This window comes from Magnolia sinica, chromosome 13 (assembly GCF_029962835.1).
Source record: "Magnolia sinica isolate HGM2019 chromosome 13, MsV1, whole genome shotgun sequence".
Classification (NCBI taxonomy): Eukaryota; Viridiplantae; Streptophyta; class Magnoliopsida; order Magnoliales; family Magnoliaceae; genus Magnolia; species Magnolia sinica.
Window position 1 is genome coordinate 61,314,217 of NC_080585.1, and position 16,849 is coordinate 61,331,065.

The following is a 16,849-nucleotide window of genomic DNA, read 5'->3' on the forward strand; positions in this document are numbered from 1 at the left end:
TTGTGGAGGCCTAAATCGAGGCGCAGGCGGCCGAAATGATGGATGTGCTGGTGCTGACTGTAGAGGTGGGGCTGAAATAACCTGAGGAAGCTGGCGGTCAATCCTCTGAGGTGGTGAGAAATCGCTGTCGCTCATCCTGCTGAAACAATATCTATCTGTGTGGCCCGACCTCCCGCAGTAGGTGCACCGCAAGTCTGCTCGCCCCAGCTGAGTCGGTGGTGCCGCAAGCCTAAGAGGCGAATCCGCAGGTGGCCTCTTACCTAGGAATAGTCTGCTCGGCAGATCTGGTCGGGGTCTCTGACCCATGGGTGCTCGTATACAGGACTGCCTGTCCCCATCCTGCTCAGCTCACATAAACATGCTCACTAGCTCATCATAGTTGGGTATGCTAGCGTAGCACATCTTCGAGTGGATCTTAGGTCGCAGATCCTCAGAAAATTGCCACATATGCATTGGCTAATCAGCTAGTATCAATGGAGCATATCTAGCCAGCTCTATGAATCTATTCTTGTACTCAGAAATGGTCATCTCTCCCTTCGGAGGCGAATGAACTCTCCCTCCTTCTCATGGCGGTACGTGAGGGGGAAATACTTCTCGTGGAAGCGCATTTTAAAGGCCTCCCACGTCCACACGAAGCTAATAGCAATAGTCCACAGGATGCTATCCCACTAAAGGTTGGCCTCCTTCTCAAACATAAAGGTGACCAACTCCACCTGCTCTGCCTCAGTGCAGTGCAGCGGCTTTAACATCTTAGAGATGCGGTCAAGCTAATACTCGGCTTCCTCGGGTCTGTGAGTACCCATGAACGTAGGGGGCCCAAGCGCTAGAATCGCTCGAACGCGTCGCTGACACCCGCATTCCCAGCAGGGTGCACAGGTGGTGCAGGTGGGGCCGTGTGTATATTCTGAGCAAAAGTCCCTGCGATGGTGGCCAAGAACTGTTGTTACTGCTGCTGGTGCTGCATCTACTGCTGTTGCATCAATAGTATCATCTTCTCCAGCCTATCAGGAGGAGGAGCGGACTATGGTATGCGAGGCATCGAAGAGGATACATGGTTCTGCTCAGGAACCGGTGGTACCACAGGTGGGGCAATAGGTGTCGGCCCATTAGTGGGGCCAGTGGCCAACTGAGAATTCGGTAGGGTCTCGTGAGTCGGGCCCGAACTGGGGTCCATATGGCTATCGTTGAGGGGAGGTGCCCCGTCAACTAAGTCGCCAAGTGTGAGACGTGCCGTACTCCACGTGACCTTAGGTGGCATTCCCTATATACGACATAGGGTGCAACCCATGAAATTTGGCATATAACACTTAATTCTTCAAGCATTCTCTGCAGTCCATAACAAAAGGAGTCACATGCATTTCATTAAACAAAATTTATCACCATACATGAGATATAGTATTACATGAATCATGATAGGAAACGCATGTGAGCTAATTTAATCAAAGCCTTAAATACAACACACTATTGACCTACTCTACTACTAAGCCCGTCAAGGCTAAAACATAGAAACTAGGAAGCAAGCAACAAAGCAAACTAAAAGACAACTGCGAGCATGACTAGTCGTTTGAATCAGGTGATGGAGGAGGTGCACCCTTATCCTGCATGCAGCACAGGATAGCCTTCAAGGTGCGAGACACCTTTTTGAATTTCTGCTTCACGAAGGCCTGGGTCTCACCAACCTCTTGTCGTAGGGTGGCATGGCCCTCCTCAAGTCGAGCCAAGCGGGCTTCTATAGCAGCCCGATCACTACCACGCTCCGGTGTAGTAGGAGGAGAGCCCTCATCAGTGTCTTGGGCCTCCTCTTCTTCTTCCTGCTCTCCTTCTTCCTCTATCTCATTCTCTTCCTCTTCTTCCTTACTCCCCTCATCTTCGCTTTCCATCTCATCCTCACTCTCGTTGAGTCGGGCTTGACGCCGTTGTGGCCCAATCTCCATGTTGTTGAGAGTAGTGTCGTTGATGAAATGGATCGGCACAGGAAGTTCTGCCCCAAGTTTGTAGGCGAATTCACGTGCAAGCTTGCATATAAGTCGGCCGAAGGGGAGCGAAACAGACGTCCTAGAAGAGCACGCAGTCTGCACTATCTGTAGCAGTACATATGTAGGCACGCACAGCTTCTCTCCCTGCCCAGCACGGTACAGAAAGTCTACCATCAGGTGCGTGCACTCGCTGCGATTGCTCCACTTGGGGTACACATTGTATGTGAAGATGTGGTGGAGCAGGCGGAAGTCGTCGGTCAGATTGGATGCTAGGAGGCTATTGTTTGGATTCTAGTGGGCTAGTTGGCCACAAAGGAATCGCATACGGCGATCCCTTTCATGTACACTCTTAAGACTCTTCTCATTAGTATGGACTTCGCCAAGAAGTATCCCCATGAGTCGAGCTATTAAGCCAACATCAACCGTGGCCTCCCGCCTTCCCACGGGAATCTTGAATTGCAAAGGCTCTAGGGTTGACTCTCGAATATGGGCATAGAAGGCTCAACAATGCCCACATTCGCACGAGACTTGCCCTCAAATATGGGACCCCACCCGGCATCCACTAGGTGGTCCATCACCAGATATTCCTCAAAGAGCCTCTCGTCCACGTGTGCTTCAAAAAGGACCATACGTGTGACGCCCCAAGCTCGAAAACTGGGCTCACAAAATTCCCGATCGCTGAATCCGGCGCCGACAGCCTCCGTAAAACCCCATTCTCGGCTCCCAGCGCCCATTCGCCAGGTTCCGATCCTGAGATGCTATAAGGAGGATTTTCAACATCAGTTTGATTCATAATAAACATAACTAAAGGCATAACCCACAAACAACAACCAAAAACTCCATTGCATTTCCACTATGATCAAAAACTTTAAAAGTACAATGAGCATAAAGGGAAATATAATGATAATAAACAAAAAACTCCAAGACGATCTACAAAGCGCTCCTGCCTCAGTGCTGCTGTGCTCCAACGTCACCTGCACGCAACGATCGTGCATGAGCTTATGGAAAGCTTAGAGGGTGGTGAAAGTGTGTGCGCAAGGTAGTAGTTATACAGTATCAGAGTAATGCGGAATATGCTAATGAATCCATGAATGCTATTAGCCGTACCAAGGCCATTCGGTGCAAGGCATGAATGATGTCGGCCTATCAAGGCTATGCGGTGCGAAATGCAACTCAAGCATGTGAATCCTTATCTAATTCCACATATCAATATAACTCAACTCTGGGATATCACCAGGGTCTAGTACACTACAAGCCAGATTGCCGCCCCATCGCGCGCAATAAGGTGAGTGGAAAAGACCTCACTATTCGCCTACCAATATCGGGCTCGGCTCGTCAATAGTGGACCCATTCCTCTAGCTGGTCAGACTCAGCCTAGCTTTGCCCCCTCCTCTCGGGCGGGTAAGGCCGCACCCCCTTCCAACCGACCACGACACAGTGGAAAGCGCAACCGTCTGGTAATCGGCACTCGGCGCTCATGCACCCACTCGGTCTAGACGTTGGAGCAACCTTTTGGTACCATAAGGGTTTAGGGACTTTCACCCAGGGATATCTATAGCACCCCATGTAGAACAAGATTTTCGGTATCCAATCTAGCCAACCACGATATGCCTGTGGAGGCTACGGCCCTGATGTCGTTGGGGCATACAGTACCATATCACACAATGCAAATGCATGAATCACACTATCCACTCATGCAGCAATCCTGCGCATATCGTGCGCCCATGTAGGGCAACACTGCTCATTCGGGAGCCCCTAAACAATCTGCCCGAAGGCATATGCTATGATCAGTCACTTCTCATATCAAGCATACATATGATGCGTATGATCATGAATTATGGAACTATACTAAACATGCTATAAAGTAATGCACTATCCTTACAACGCAGATGGACTAGACGACCTACACACAACAACCACGAGCCTATCAATGGGCCCTAGGGAGAGTTGTACTGTGGACATTTAACCAACATTATACTTGCAATGTGGACGTCAAACCATCATTGCTCCCAAGGCACAACCCGTCGTAAACATCATTACATAAACCAAGTTGGGATCACACATTGCAATGGACCTTAGGTACATCCCATTGGGCCTTCATTATATCAAATGGGCCGTATCACATGGGCCTTACATTTGTCGAATGGGCCGCATTAATGGGCCTCACCAATGGGCCTTATGTACATTGCAATGGGCCATAGCCCATGGGCCATAAAATACATCACAATGGGCCTAATCACATGGGCCTTATGTATCTCAAATGGGCCGCACCAATTAGGCCCCATGCACATCCAATGGGCCACACCCAACAAAAGGGGTGGTGATGATTTCCACCATTAAAATTCATAAGGCCCACCATGAAATATGTTTCCCATTAACCCCTTCAATAATTTACATAGTGATAGATGGAGTGGGGTCAATATCAACTTGACGGGAAACTGCTATGGCCTCTTGGAAATTTTGAATAGTGGGCATCATTGACCACTACTTTGAATGGTGGGGTCCACTTGAATTTTTGATCTGGCCCATTCCTTAACTCCTGACGTAAAATGAGCTCACAAAATGGATGGACGGTTTTGGATGCAACACTTGTATCATGGTTGGGGGGGGGGGTGGGTCCACATGAAGGCCCACCACCCAGTATATTATATATAATATAAATATATTTTATATATAGTATATACAATATTATATATATAATATAATATTATATATATATACACACACACACACACATGCCCACACACACACGCACACGCGCACACACACACACACACGCTCACACACACACGCACACGCGCACACACACACCCACCGTCCCCTGGACGGTGGGGATAGAACACATAATCACAGTGGGCTCCACCGTCCACCTGGACGGTGAAAGTAAAACACATATATCACTGTGGGCTCCACGTGGGGCCCATCATAATGTTTATACACCATCCAACCCGTTGATAAGGTCACGTAGACCCAGATGAAGAGTAGAACAAATTTCATCCTGATCCAAAACATCTGTGGACCCAAAAAAAGGGTTTCAATGGCAGACGTTCATCATCACTGATTCCTTTGATGCGGGCGACTTGAACTCCAGATTAGGCTGACCTTTAGGGTGGGTGCACTTCAGGGAGTGGCCCACCCAATGAACGGGTTAGATGACAGATATACATCATGGTGGGGCCCACGGTTGGGCCCGTGGGCTGCTGCCCGTCCGCCCGTCCACTGTGCGCAGGCAGCGTCTGTTGCATTCTGACACAGCAGCAGCGCCTGCTGCTGCTGATGTTATTTATTTTATTATTTTTTTTTACCTTCCTACGGTTTTTCACATGTGGGGCCCACGTTAAGTAAATCCACCCCAGCAATTAGTCTCTACAGACTATGACAAGTCTATCGAGCCCAATATTGGACATGTCTTGGCGCGTAAGAAATTTTAAGCAAACTTGAAAGGTGAAAATCACCATTTTAATGCTATGGCCCACCAGATACTCGGATCAACCTCATTTTTCAGCTCAACTCCTAAAATAGTCTGAGGAAGAGGATGGACGGCGTGGATTGAACACATGCATTAAGGTGGGGCTTACATGAGTGGGCCACCCATAAGCTTGGAAACAAGCTGATATTTGTGTTTTCCAAACCACGTCCAGTGTCCCTGGATGCTGGACATTGCACGTAACAAATACATTAGAGGTGGGCCCTGCTTAGGTGGGCCACCTCATGGAGGATGGTGTGGATACAACACACACAAAGTGGGCCCCACTTGTAGATGGTTGGGATAGAATACATGCCTCATGGTGGGGTCCATTCAAGTGGGCCACACAACCATATCATGATCTCATAAAAGAAAATGAAATAGAGAGGGAGAGAGAGGGATAGAGAGTGGGACACGCCTGATGGAGGGACCCCGACACCATGGGCCCTCCCTTGCAACCAATCATACATCAAGTGGGTCCCATTACACATGGGCCCATTAAATTAAAATCCAAGGGTGGAGATCCCTTCTCCACTAAAATAGACAGTCTAGATGACCCTAGGTATACAAGAAAAATAAACATTATAATGAGGTCCATGGAGAATGCCCCATCATGGAATGATCATGATGATCAAATAGGCCATCGGCCACATCTTAGGGTCCCAAGTGAGATCCAAACCATTGGTCGGTTGGCCTCACTTGGCCTATCTTAAAAACATTAAAACTACTCTATCAAAGCACCCACCGCTTGATCTTCTTGCTCCCTTGGCTTCCTTAGCTCCTTAGCTTCGATTCCAATGGAGGAGATGAGGTTTGGATGGTTGAGATGGGAGTAGGAAAGTGGGCCACCTTTGTTGCTTGGGAAAACTTGAGGAGGCTCATACGTATGGTGCTCTCTTACTTGGGAAAGTGAATTGAAAAATGAAGGGGAGAGAGAATTGTAAAGGGAGAGAGAGAGTGATGGGTGATGGAGTGATGGATGTGGTGAGTGATGGGTGTAAGGGACTTTTTGACTTTTATGGCAAATGGTGTAAGAAAAGTATGGGCTTTGTAAAAACTTTTTAACTTTTGTGGCAAATGGTGTAAGAAAAGTATGGGCTTTGTAAGAACTTTTTGACTTTTGTGGTTGCTTGAGAATGGGTGAAAGGTGATGTGTACTTGACATGTTGAGATTAATGGATTGATGGATTGATGTGACAAATTGTAGAGATTCTCTTGGAATTCGCACGTGTGGCGTTTTTCTCACATCGAACGCTGGCCCACATCTCCTAACCAAGGTATCGCCTTGGTGCGCGAGTCGCGCATCGGAACCACGCGATGGCGCGGTCGCTATGGTACAAGTCTTGGATTGAGTCGAATCGGGTTGACAGCGTGTGAATCAAGGTCGCGCGCAAATATCAGTTAAGGGTCGAAGGTTGCCAGAATCCGACCGGGAAGACCGCAGAAGTCTATGGAACGGTACGGTCTAGGATACGGGGCTTACAACTCTCCCCTCCTAACTCGACAGAATGGTGATCCCACTGAACCTTCACCAACGGAATGATCTTAGTCTGGAGGACCTGCTCCTTCCAATCAAGGATACAGACTAGCTGCTCAATATAGGAATCGTTCTCACGAACCTCTAACGGCTGCCAATCAATAACAGGAATGATGTCTGACCCACACTTCCTCAACATGGAGACATGGAAAATGTTGTGGTTGCCAGACAACTGAGATGGTAAGGCAAGCCGATAGGCTACGGCGCTAACGCGCCCAGTGATCTTAAAAGGTCCTATGAATCTCGGGGTAAGCTTGCCCTTCGCTCCAAATCGAACTACGCCCTTCATAGGCGAGACCTTGAGATACACATGGTCCCCTACATCAAACTCCAAGGGATGACGCCAACGATAAGCAAAACTCTTCTGCCAGCTCTGAACTGTGCGCATCCTCTACCTGATGATATCAATAACCTCTGACGTCTCTTGCATAAGCTCGGGACCTAGGAGACGACGCTTTCCAACCTCGGTCCAACAACTCGGTGATCTGCATGGTCTACCATATAGTGCCTCAAAAGGAGCCATGCCGATGGTCGCCTGATAGTTGTTATTGTATGCGAACTCAGCCAATCGCAGATGCTCATCCCAGTTACCCTCGAAATCAATCGCGCAGGCCCGAAGCATATTCTTAAGGATCTGGTTGACCCTCTCGGTCTGGCCATCGGTCTGCAGATTGTACGCAGTGCTGAGCTGTAATTTAGTCCCCATCGCTCTCTGAAAGCTCCCCAAAAACTGAAACGTGAACCTCGGTTCTCAGTCAGAAACGATCGAGACTGGAATACCATGCAGTCTCATAATATCCTTGATAAATAATCTCGCAAGCCGGTCTAAAGGCCAAGTCATACGAATCGCAATAAAATGTGCCGACTTCGTCAGACGATCCACAACAACCCAGATGACGTCATGACCACGCTGAGTCCTCGGCAAGCCCATAATGAAATCTGTCGACACGTGCTCCCACTTCCACATTGGGACACTTAACGGCTGCAATAGACCAGGGGGTCTCTGATGATCGGCCTTGACATGCTGGCATGTGTCACACTTGGCCACAAAACTGGCGATTTGACGCTTCATCCCCACCCAAAAATACTGTCGCCTCATATCGCGGTACATTTTTGTCGAGCCAGGATGGATAGAAAACCGCGATCGATGTACCTCGGTCATAAGATCTCTGCGTAACTCAGGAATATCCGGGACACATAATCGGCCTTTGAAGCGAAGTCCACCATCTGTACCAATATGCCAATCTGCCTGACTCTCAGATGCTGCCTCTGGTCGGTAATCCTGTAATGACTCGTCTGCCTGCTGAGCCTCGATCACCCTTGCGACAAGAGAGGGTTGAATCGACAGACTCGATAACTGCACAATAGAAGACTGCAAGCCAAACTCAAAGTCGTACTTTGCTATATCCTTGAGCATCCGCCACTCCTGAATCATCATATGCACCACCAGGCCTCGTGGCTGGCGGCTGAGGGCATTCGCCACCACGTTCGCCTTACCCGAGTGGTACTGGAGATAGAAATCATATCCTTCAGGAGCTCCATCTAGCACCTCTGCCTCATGTTTAACTCAGACTGTGTGAAGAGGTACTTCAAGCTCTTGTGATCAGAAAAGAGCTCAAACCTAACCCCGTAGAGATAGTGTCTCCACACCTTCAGTGTAAAGACAACTGCAGCTAACTCTAAATCATGCGTGGGGTAGTTCAGCTCATGGACCTTGATCTGATGACACGCGAAGGCCACTGGTCTCCCGTGCTACATCAGGACAACACCCAAACTAATATGTGAGGTATCGGTAAATACAATAAAACCATCACTCCCAAAGGGAAGAGTGAGGATAGGAGCGGACGTGAGGCGGTCCTTCAACTCCATAAATGCTCGCTCACAGGCGTCGCTCCAAATAAACTCCGCACCCTTCCGAGTCAACCTGGTCAGCGGGGCTGCAATACGAGAGAAGCTCTCAATAAAACGCCGGTAGTAGCCCGCCAAACCAAGAAAACTGCGGATCTCGGACGCGTTCGTGGGCTGGCTCCACCGACGCACTGCCTCAACTTTTCAGGGGTTCACTGTGACACCCTTCCTCGTCACCACGTGACCGAGGAACTTCACCTCCTCCTGTCAAAACTCGCACTTCTCCAGCTTCGCATACAGCTGGTGTGTGCAGAGGGTCTTTAATGTAACCTCCAAATACTGCTCGTGCTCCTCACGGGTCCTCGAATAGATCAAAATGTCGTCAATGAAGACTATAACAAACTGATTGAGATAAGGGCGGAAGACCTCGTTCATCAACTGCATGAATATTGCGGGCGCATTGGTCAGTCCGAAGGACATGACCTGAAACTCGAAATGACCATAACTCGTCCTGAATGCTGTCTTCGAAATTTCCTCCTCTTGGACCCGAATCTGATGATAACCGGAACGCAAGTCAATCTTCGAAAAGAACTGTGCACTCTGCAGCTGATCGAACAATCATCAATCCTTGAGAGCGGATACTTGTTCTTGATTGTGACCTTGTTGAGCTCGCAGTAATATACGTAGAGCCTCAACGAGCCATCCTTCTTCTTTACGAAGAGTACCGGCGCTCCCTACGGTAAACTGCTAGGATGGATAAAGCCCAATTCGCGCAACTCATCCAACTGCTTCTGCAGTTCCCTCAACTCTAACGGTGCCATACGATACGGGGCCTTCGAAATAGGCACGGTACCAGGCACGAGATCAATCTGAAACTCGGTGAGTCGACGAGGCGGTAATCTCAGAATCTCCTGGAACACGTCAGGAAAATCACAAACCACGGGCAACTGGTCGATGCTTACCGCTATGGGCTCCTCTATGGCACATGACATCAAATAAGACAACGGCTCTCCTCTGGGCTCAGCAATGAACTGGTACTGCGGCAAGCCAGGTATACAAAACGTGACTGTCCTCACGGAATAATCCAATATGGCATGGTACTTGGCAAGCCAATCTATGCCCACGATGACGTTGAACTCGGACATCGGCAATGCAAATAGATCGGTAGGCAGAAAGATATCCCTAACCAGAACAGGGCAAGACGAGCAGAATCGGCTCAACACTGCAGTCTTCTCCAAGGGAGTCGATACTGACAAGCCCTCACGAGCAGACTCCAATGACAAACCAGTGATCGGTAAAAACTCTTGGCCACAAAAGAATGCGATGCACCAGAATCAAACAACACACGTGCAATGCATGCAGATACTAAAAGTATACTATCGACGACTCCTCCGGATGACTGCAGTCCTGCTGAGCCGCATAAAACCTAGCCTGAGCCGGCTGGGGAGACGCCTGTCCCCTCTGAGCGTGCTGATGCTGCTGCTGCTGTCGCTGAGGCGGTCGAAACTGCTGCCTCTGCTGCTGCGGTCTCGGAGGCTAGTGCTGATGCTACGGCTGAGGTGACCTCGGTGGTGGGGGCTGCTGTCGCTACTGCTGTGGGGGTCTCTGCTGCTGCTGCAGTGGAGGCTGTTGTGGACCTCTCTGCTGTTGCTGCTGCTACTGGGGGCGAGGACACTCCCACATACAATGCCCCGTCGCACCGCACCTAAAACAAGAGCCGGCGAACTGCCTCAGAGGTGGTGCTGGCGCTCGAAAGGCTGGGCGACCTGTGTGCCTCTGCTATGGTCGACCCTGATGGGAATCATTGGAAGGAGCCTTCCTCTTCCGGTCTCTCCTCTGACCACGATCAGACTGAGAACCGGCCCACTCAGCCTAAAAAATCTGAGCCTTTCGTACCACCCCCTCGAACGTCGGGAGCTCATGCCCAATGACACGGCCTCGAAGACCGTAACGCAAGCCGTCCTCAAATCGACGGGCTCTCCACTCCTCATCATCCACCAAGTACGGTGCAAATTTGGACAGTGCTACAAAATGAGCGGCATACTGAGCCACCATCATATCACCCTGCACCAAGGCCTCGAACTCCAACGCCCGCTGTCGTCAGATGAGATCAGGAAAATACTGTCGGTCAAACTGATCTACAAAATCCTCCCAAGTCCATACAAAATCAGCGCCCGCTGCTCGGGAGACTGACGTCCACCAGTGCTCAGCCTCACTATAGAGGAGAAATACGGCTAATCGGACTCACCGCTCAGCCATGCATCCTATCATCTCGAATATCTTCTCCACATCGGTGCGCCATCTCTCAGCTACCGTCGGGTCTGGCTCACCCTGGAAACGCCGGGGGATCGAGCCGTCGAAACTCTCGAAGGAGGGCGCTCGCGCGCTCCTGCTCTGCCTAGGCCTGTGAAACAACAGGGTGCCTGCCCTGCCCCTGGAGTGCAGCCGTCACAACCTATAACATCTACTGCAACTGGGAGGCACTCACAGATACAGTCAGGTTCGTACCGGTCTCTAATGGAGGAGTAGCATCCTCGGGATGGGCGGTAAAAATCTCTAGTGGTGGAGTGGGCATCGTAGGTGGTAGGGCGGGAGCCCCAGGTGGTGGAGCGAGAGTCTCAGGTGGTGGTGCGGGAGTCGATCGGGTCACTCTCCTAGGCATCTTGTCCTACAGGAAAGAGCAAAGGTGCCTATTAACTTCAAAACTCTCGAAGGCACGCACGTTAAGGGTCTGTAATCAAAGATCGGTAAGCTATCCGAACTTCGGGACTTACCCATTTATAGCGGATATGTAATATTATTCTTAGTTATTCCCTAGTTATGCTCTGATACCAACTTCTGTTACGCCCCAAGCTCGGAAACCGGGCTCACAAAATTCCCGATCGCTGAATTCGGCGCCGACAGCCTCCGCAGAACCCCATTCTCGGCTCCTAGTGCCCATTCGCCAGGTTCCGATCCTGGGATGCTACGAGGAGGATTTTCAACATCAGTTTGATTCGTAATAAGCATAACCAAAGGCATAAACCACAAACAACACCAAAAACTCCATCACATTTCCACTATGATCAAAAACTTTAAAAGTACAATGAGCATAAAGGGAAATATAATGATAATAAACAAAAAAACTCCAAGATGATCTACAAAGCGCTCCTGCCTCAGCGCTGCTGTGCTCCAACGTCACTTGCATGCAACGATCGTGCATAAGCTTATGGAAAGCTTAGAGGGTGGTGAAAGTGTGTGCGCAAGGTAGTAGTTATGCAGTATCAGAGTAATGTGGAATATGCTGATGAATCCATGAATGCTATTAGCCATACCAAGGCCATGCGATGCAAGGCATGAATGATGTCGGCCATATCAAGGCTATGCGATGCGAAATGTAACTCAAGCATGCGAATCCTCATCTAATTCCACATATGAATATAGCTCAACTCTGGGATATCACCAGGGTCTAGTACACTACAAGCCAGATTGTCTCTCCATCGCGCGCAATAAGGTGAGTGAAAAAGACCTCACTATCTGCCTGCCAATATCAGGCTCGGCTCGTCAATAGTGGACCCATTCCTCGAGCTGGTCAGACTCAGCCTAGCTTTGCCCCCTCCTCTTAGGCGGGTAAGGCCGTACCCCCTTCCAACCGACCATGACATAGTGGAAAGCGCAACCGTCTGGTAATCGGCACTCGGCGCTCATGCACCCACTCGGTCTAAACGTTGGAGTAACCTCTTGGTACCATAAGGGTTTAGGGACTTTCACCCAGGGATATCTATAGCACCCCATGTAGAACACGATTTCTGGTATCCAATCCTGCCAACCACGATATGCCTATGGAGGCTACGGCCCTGATGTCGCTAGGGTGTACAGTACCATATCACACAATGCGAATGCATGAATCACACTATCCACTCATGCAGCAATCCTGCGCATATCGTGCGCTCATGTAGGGCAACACCGCTTATTCGGGAGCCCCTAAACAATCTGCCTGAAGGCATATGCTATGATCAGTCACTTCTCATATCAAGCATACATATGATGCGTATGATCATGAATTATGGAACTATACTAAACATGCTATAAAGTAATGCACTATCCTTACAACGCAGATGGACTAGACGGTCTACACACAACAAGTAGGAGCCTATCAATGGGCCCTAGGGAGAGTTGTAATGTGGACATTTAACCAATATTATACTTGCAATGTGGACGTCAAACCATCATTGCTCCCAAGGCATAGCCCATCGTAAACATCATTACATAAACCATGTTGGGATCACACATTGCAATGGACCTTAGGTACATCCCATTGGGCCTTCATTATATCAAATGGGCCGTATCACATGGGCCTTACATTCGTCGAATGGGCCGCATTAATGGGCCTCACCAACGGGCCTTATGTACATTGTAATGGGCCATAGCCCATGGGCCATAAAATACATCACAATGGGCCTAATCACATGGGCCTTATGTATCTCAAATGGGCCGCACCAATTAGGTCCCATGCACATCCAATGGGCCACACCCCAACAAAAGCGGTGGTGATGATTTCCACCATTAAAATTCCTAAGGCCCACCATGAAATATGTTTCCCAACAACCCCTTCCATAATTTACATAGTGATAGATAGAGTGGGGTCAATATCAACTTGATGGGAAACTGTTATGGCCTCTTGGAAATTTTGAACAGTGGGCGTCATTGACCACTACTTTGAATGGTGGGGTCCACTTGAATTTTTGATCTAGCCCATTTCTTAACTCCTGATGTAAAATGAGTTATCAAAATGGATGGACGGTTTTGGATGCAACACTTGTATCATGGTGAGGGGGGGCCACATGAAGGCCCACCACCCAGTATATTATATATAATATAATATATATTTTATATATAGTATATACAATATTATATATATAATATAATATTATATATATATACACACACACACACACGCCCACACACACACGCACACGCGCACACACACACCCACTGTCCCCTGGACGGTGGGGATAGAACACATAATCACAGTGGGCTCCACCGTCCGCCTGGACGGCGAAAGTAAAACACATATATCACTGTGGGCTCCACGTGGGGCCCACCATAATGTTTATACACCATCTAACTCATTGATAAGGTCACGTAGACCCAGATGAAGAGTAGAAACAAATTTCATCCTGATCCAAAACTTCTGTGGACCCAAAAAAAGGGTTTCAATGGCAGACGTTCATCATCACTGATTCCTTTGATGCGGGCGACTTGAACTCTAGATCAGGCTGACCTTTGGGGTGGGTGCACTTCAGGGAGTGGCCCACCCAATGAACGGGTTAGATGACAGATATACATCATGGTGGGGCCCACGGTTGGGCCCGTGGGCTGCTGCCCGTCCGCCCGTCCGCTGTGCGCAGGCAGCATCTGCTGCCTTCTGACACAGCAGCAGCGCCTGCTGCTGCTGATGTTATTTATTTTATTATTGTTTTTACCTTCCTACGGTTTTTCACATGTGGGGCCCACATTAAGTAAATCCACCCCAGCCATTAGTCTCTACAGACTATGACAAGTCTATCGAGCCCAATATTGGACATGTCTTGGCGCGTAAGAAATTTTAAGCAAACTTGAAAGGTGAAAATCACTGTTTTAATGCTATGGCCCACCAGATACTCGGATCAACCTCATTTTTCAACTCAACTCCTAAAATAGTCTGAGGAAGAGGATGGACGGCGTGGATTGAACACATGCATCAAGGTGGGGCCTACATGAGTGGGCCACCCATAAGCTTGGAAACAAGCTGATATTTGTGTTTTCCAAACCACGTCCAGCGTCCCTGGACGCTGGACATTGCACGTAACAAATACATTAGAGGTGGGCCCTGCTTAGGTGGGCCACCTCATGGAGGATGGTGTGGATACAACACACACAAAGTGGGCCCCACTTGTAGATGGTTGGGAAGAATACATGCCTCATGGTGGGGTCCATTCAAGTGGGCCACACAACCATATCATGATCTCATAAAAGAAAATGAAATAGAGAGGGAGAGAGAAGGATAGAGAGTGGGACACGCGTGATGGAGGGACCCCGACACTATGGGCCCTCCCTTGCAACCAATCATACATCAAGTGGGTCCCATTACACATGGGCCCATTAAATCAAAATTCAAGGGTGGAGATCCCTTCTCCACTAAAATAGACGGTCTAGATGACCCTAGGTATACAAGAAAAATAAACATCATAATGGGGTCCATGGAGAATGGCTCCATCATGGAATGATCATGATGATCAAAGTGGGCCATCGACCACATCTTAGGGTCCCAAGTGAGATCCAAACCATTGGTCGGTTGGCCTCACTTGGCCTATCTTAAAAACATTAAAACTACTCTATCAAAGCACCCACCGCTTGATCTTTTTGCTCCCTTGGCTTCCTTAACTCCTTAGCTTCGATTCCAACGGAGGAGATGAGGTTTGGATGGTTGAGATGGGAGATGAAGGGGTAGGAAAGTGGGCCACCTTTGTTGCTTGGGAAAGCTTGAGGAGGCTCATACGTATGGTGCTCTCTTACTTGGGAAAGTGAATTGAAAAATGAAGGGGAGAGAGAATTGTAAAGGGAGAGAGAGAGTGATGGGTGATGGAGTGATGGATGTGGTGAGTGATGGGTGTAAGGGACTTTTTAACTTTTGTGGCAAATGGTGTAAGAAAAGTATGGGCTTTGTAAGAACTTTTTGACTTTTGTGGCAAATGGTGTAAGAAAAGTATGGGTTTTGTAAGAACTTTTTAACTTTTGTGGTTGCTTGGGAATGGGTGAAAGGTGATGTGTGCTTGACATGTTGAGATTGATGGATTAATGGATTGATGTGACAAATCGTAGAGATTCTCTCGAAATTCGCATGCGCGGCATTTTTCTCGCACCGAACGTTGGCCCACATCTCCTAACCAAGGTATCGCCGTGGCGCGTAAGTCACGGCATCGGAACCACGGTGACGGCGCGGTCACTATGGTACAAGTCTTGGATTGAGTCGACCCGGGTTGACGGCGTGTGAATCAGGGTCGCGCGTAAATACCGGTTAAGGGTCGAAGGTTGCCAAAATTTGACCAAAAAGACCGCAGAAGTCTATGGAACGGTACAGTCTAGGATATAGGGCTTACACTACGGCCCTCAAATCTTCCATGGGATAGATATGCTAATAGAGCTCTCTCTCGAGGAGCCTGGGGATCGAAGTCCCGCTTTATCCTTATCTTTCGATCAGCGCTTGTACCTGCGGCAGTGCTTTTCGACCTCCTTGAACGAGTAGGGCGGTTAGGCCCAACTTCATCTGTGGAAGCTCTCTTCTTTCCCATGAGAGAAAGAAGCGTGGAGATGGAGAAAATAGTCATTACAAGCTCGAAAGGAGCCATTGGAGTGAAATAATGTGGAGGGATATGATGGGTTGTTGGACTTTGAGATTTTTGAGACACAATGAGTGTTTGTGTACTCAAATGAGAGGGATTAAGGGAGATAGGTAGTTGTGGAAGATGGATTTGAGAGAAATAATGGAAGGTGGGTATACAATGAAGAAGATATGAGGATGGAGGGGTGGATTTGAGAGAGAAGAAATAAGTTTTTAAGAAAAAGGAAAGCTTGGAGTTAGGTTACGGGTAGAATGAAGCAAATGAAAGAAATAAAAGGGGTCCCACCTGATTTTGTGGGTCCCACAGCAGCACATAAGTGCCAGCCCGCATTGGCCCGACAGGCCCGAACAACCCGACCGGCGAGGCCTCACTGATTCGGCGATGCCATCGCCGGTCCGTGGACAATCCGACGATGGCTCGCCCTAGAGGCGATGCCATCCCCTCCCCCCCCCCCTCGGGGTGCTGAAAATGTGCAGGGTCCACTTCGTCCCCATCCGATGTGCACTATTTGGGCCCTCGACTCCGTTTGAGTCGTTTCAGGTTCCATCTCGCGTATATTCACGCTTTTTGGTTTGTTCGAGTATGGGATCTGTCACTTCATCATCTAAACCTATCGGTTGACGGTCTAGAAAAAATTTGGGGTCACCACGTATGATCC